The following is a 5,377-nucleotide window of genomic DNA, read 5'->3' on the forward strand; positions in this document are numbered from 1 at the left end:
TTTTGACTTGGATATGAAGCTATACGAAAATAAGGACATAGTTGTGAAATGGTTTCCACAGAACAGTGACAAAAATCACACAGGATGTCCTTTTTTGGCTTTGCTTCCCGAGAAACTTCTCGGGCATGTAATTTCACGTTTTGGTGATGTAATTTTACCACTGAGATAATACCATTTGTCAGCGATATTCAAGTGTTTCCTTGTTTAATAAAAAAAGAATTACTTCTTTAGCAATAATGTATAGTGTTTAATACAATATATTATAAATAATAATACATAAAAAAATAAATGATTTAATACAATATATTATATTATATATGTTATCTCCAACTGTTACATACCTAAGACATCCAAATAATTTGGCTATTTTGGCATACTTATATAAAGTATACCAACGTATATAATATAATCATCTAATAAGGTTTATGTCACAACCATTAAAATATACATTATTTAAAATTTTTTATAAAACCATTGGGACTATGCAAGAAAGTACCAGTACAAAATTAACTTAAATAATTTTACAATTAGTAAAAACTCTATTCAAACCTTGACTCAGCTTCAAATGTACTACTCCTGGTTATATTTATTTTAAATCTTTTTTAATTTGTTTTTAATATTCATAGTCGTAATATAGCCCTACTAATTACTACCTTAAAACTATAATGTATAAATGTTACCTATAAGAAATACTGTTATACTAATAATAACTAATTGCAAGTAAACTAAGTTACATAGACTATTGCAAAAAAAAAGTGAAATTAATTAAGTGATTCATATTTTAGATATTTTGAAGTTATATAGCTAAAAGACATAAAAATGTCTAAAAATTGTTAACCCTGCTCTAGTGTCCATAATTTAAATATACCAAAAAAATAATTTATGTTTTCAAAAGTTTTACTTCTTATAAACTTTACAGAAATAAAATTAAAATAAATTAAAATATAAACAATTTAAATTAATTTGATTAGAAAATATTAATAAAATTAAATAAATTATTCAAATAATTAAATGAAAAAAAATAAAACATTACTAAAAATAAATAGCTTTCCTACTTACGATTTACTGAAATATATATAACAAATATTTGAATTATAAGATAGAATGATAAAGAGTCTGTTAGTGAATGAAATATAGAAATTTTCATATTTTCCAAATTTTTTTACAATATATATTAAAATTAAAGCTTATACCATACTTTCACTGTTTCAATTAGGCAGTATTGTTCATTAGCCGCTAATGTGAATATAATTTATCATATAAAGACCTTTCATATAAATTAACTCATTATAAATAAATCAATTGATTTAAGGCGTTAAATGTCGTAAGCAGCCTTTAAAAATAATTTTCCCAGAAGGGTAAAATTATATTTAATTATTATTATTTATTTAATTATTTAAATTACTTTTTATAAATTACTATATTTATAAATTATATTTTTATAAATTACTTTTTATAAACGTTGTATATTACTACGTTAAAGTCATTTTTATAAATTAATTTTTTATTATTTATTATATATTTCTCAAATTTAACATCAGTTAAGAGGGAAGTGACTATTTTACTTAATATAAACTATTGTATTTAATAGAAAAGTTTTGAACAGTAGTGAACTATAACAAAATTTTGACCATAATGCTATTTCGAGTATTGCTAATTACCCATAATCAGTGGTCTTGGGATTATTTCTTGTATTTAATTATTTGTTAATAATTTTTTAAGCCTGCAAGTACCAACGGTTGAACTTGTGCCCTGCCAAATTTAAAGCTCAGAGTCAGTAGTCATTAGTCAACTGAGCCAAAGCTGTTAGAATTTTGTTAATTTGCTGTGAATGTTCATTAACAAACTCATTTGTTGTGTTATATTAGAACGAAATCATAAACCAACTGTCGAATAATTAAATTAATTAATTAATTATAGTTATTTTTAATTGTTTTGTTGTAAAATACTTCCTTTTTATATGTTAAAGAGGTGGAATTCTTTATGCGCTGTCAGAGCGACAGTCATCGGAATGGAGTACCCGACTCTCTAACATTAATATGTAGTGTAGTGAGTAAAACAATCACTCTTAGGAGGGACTTATTCCTCTTCGAAATCGGTTTCGCAATAACTTTGAGAAGGGCCTTTTATATGTTGGCATTTCAAAGCATGCTCTTGTGATTTTTGATCTGCATCTAGACCTCCACTTTTTCACCGTATTTTCTTGGTGTCTGCACTATTTATTAGCCTAGTTTCGGATTTTCCTTTTTAGGTCTACTTTCTTCGCTTTGTGGACGTGAAGTACATATCGCACACTCTCTTCAAAAGAGGCACAACTCGAAATTCGTCATTTTTGAGTTAATATTTGGAACTTGCTTATAGTTTACCTGTCTACCAATACGCAAATTCCACTTTGTTTTTATTATTACAAATTGTCGAAAAAAAATAATTATATCACTACACTGCAAAACATTTTTGACGAATTTCGAGTTGCGCCTCTTTTGAAAAGGGCGTGCAATATGACTCTATCATTCACCACTTTTCGGGGTTTGCTCTCATCTTTTTCACTATATTTTCAGAATTAATTGGTTTAAACTCGATTATTATCTCTTCTCTAAAGAGTTGTGATTGACTACTGTTCGAAACTTCTCTATGAAAATTATTTTGGTTTTCTTGGTCTCAAAAATTAACTTTTATCTAGTTTATGAATTCATCCTCCATGGATCGCCTCTATAATTTATTATATTTAGTTAGGAAAAATTCTACATACCTTCTGCTCAAAAAGTACCCGGATTTTGTTGTTTGTTAACTGCTTCTTAAGTAATAGACATTTTTCAAAATTTTTTTCTTGTTATATTGGTACACCATTTCTTGATATATGGTACAAATTTGAGCGCCATCTGTCAATTAGTTTGTTTACAGCAGCTGTTAATGTGAGACTACTTCAAGTGCATTTAGCGATCTTTACTATGGAAAATTCTTGTTGTACGCGATTTTTTGACCAAACACGGCACCACTGTCATCGCTCGGGCACCATATTCGCCAGATTTGGCGCCGTGTGACGTTTTCCTGTTCCGGAACTCAAATTGCCCCATCGTGGTAAGCGTTTTGAGTCGATTGAATCGGTAAAAGAGAATTCGCCGAAGGAACTAAAAGCTATACCTTCACGGACCTACGAAAAGTGTATGGAAGATTGGGTTAAGCGTTGGCATATGTGTATCGCTTCGGAAGGAGCATATTTTGAAGGAGATGAAATAAATTTGGAATAAAGTTGTGTTTTATTTACAAAATCCGAGTACTTTTTGAGCAGAAGGTATGGTAACTATACTTTTTGTGGTTTACATTATTGGCTATCGTAAAAAGCTCTGCTAAGCTTTTTTTCATGGTTACATTTTTTAACTTCTATTATTCAATACCTTGGATATATATGTATATTTTATTTTGTAAAGCCAAAGCTGAGTTTTATTATCTGTTAAATTTATTGAAATTAATATAAATATTCGGTGAACTTATTGTGTGTCTTTTCATATTTGCTTTCTATTTTAAGGTGCATAACTCTAAATGCGGTTTAAACTCTTGACCCATTACCTTATCCATTGAACGAGTTTAATTAAGTTAAACACAAAATGCTATTGCTATAAATGTTGACATATATTAATTTATTAAATAATATTAAAATTAAAATAAAAATGAATGAAATATTAAAAAGTGCATTGAGATTGCGAATTTATTGTGAAAACCGAAGATTTTTTCGTTGAGGTTTTTTTTTTTTTTTTGAATTTTAATAGTTGAATGCTTATTAAGATTGGCATTTAAGACTTCATAATTAAATGGAAAAAATTGCATTTGAAGCGATAATACAGCAGTGAATTGACTGAAATATTGCATTGCACCTGTGCACTGAGCTGTTGAATTTGAAATTTTACTTTCATTGAAATGACCGATTGGTTTGGTTTGGTTTGCCAATAAAAGCGGCACGAATCGCAAATAACCGCAGGATGAATATTAAACTCAAATCTATTAATGCCAATAATTTTTCAGTATTGACTATTGATTATTTATTCCTTTGTGTCATATCAATTTTATTTTTTTCTTCTTTATCTTATTTTTTTTTTTTTGAAAAAATGTTATCAAATAAATAGTTTAGCGCCAAGAGCAACATTCGCTATCGAAAAATTTCATTTGTATCTGAACTTTTTCGGTTGCTTTATGGTCTCGCTCTTTGTTGTGTACTTTTTTGCTATAACAAAAGAAATATTTTTCAAGTTCCGATAAAATATTATATAATATATATCTCAATCTCTTGTATAAACAAAGTCACATGTAATCATTTATTTTTTATTTTTTTTTAATTTATTTTTTTATTATTTATGAAACCGACAAACAATTGAGTTACAATTTTTATTCTGGGAAATTCCTTGTCTCAGTGTTAGATTTGTTTCATTTCGTAGTTGTTTTTTTTTGTAGTTTTGTTTATTTAATAAAATTTTCTATACATTGTTTTATTTATGATTTTGTTAATGTTGCATGCCACAAATTATAACGTAACGATCGAGTGTGTCACACGCCCATTGCAGAAATGCCAACATCATCGCTTCGCTGGCTTCGCTGGCTCCGTTGCGCTTCTTTAGGTTTTCATTCATTATGCCAAAATGTTGAGATCTGAAATTTTAATGAAGACATTTAATTTATAAGATCTATCCGAGTGGATTGTTGATAGTTACAAAGAAATTCAGATATTTATCATGTTTACACTTTTATTTCAACTCTTGTAATATCATTAATTTTAGATTGACACTTCATTTCGTGATTTGCAGAAACTACAATTATTACATTAATTTTTTCCTATTTACATGCATTCCGTGAGTCTGAGATATTTTCGTATCTCATATCTTATTTTGACAAAAGCATTTTGAAAGAAACTATGTTTGAATAAAATTAGAGTTTTTACGATTGTGGGAATATTCATATATGTAATTACTTTAAATGTTTTATTAATTACATTCCCGTACTGGCAGAAGGAGCATACGACTCCTTCTAGGAGTTAAAAGAATTTATATACATATATATTAGCATAACTAAAATTGAGGAATTAGTTGGTAATGTTAATGGTAACCAGCTTGATCTATTGTGCACCGCTCTGTATTTTACCAACTAATTCCTCACTTTTAGTTATGCAAATATATATATAAATTCTTTTAACTCCTAGAAGGAGTCCTATGGTCCTTCTGCCAGTACGGGAACGTAATCTCAAAGTAACGAATCCGCTCCTTTGGAGGAAACTTTCCTCTAATTAGTGTGTACCTAAAATTGTGTGTCTTCTATGGCCTTGTGCATCATAGTTGGTGATCGGATGACCCATAAACTCTTCCTTAATTTTTTACAGATCATTTTTTTC

The sequence above is a fragment of the Teleopsis dalmanni genome, chromosome 1, assembly GCF_002237135.1.
Source record: "Teleopsis dalmanni isolate 2A chromosome 1, ASM223713v2, whole genome shotgun sequence".
Lineage (NCBI taxonomy): Eukaryota > Metazoa > Arthropoda > Insecta > Diptera > Diopsidae > Teleopsis > Teleopsis dalmanni.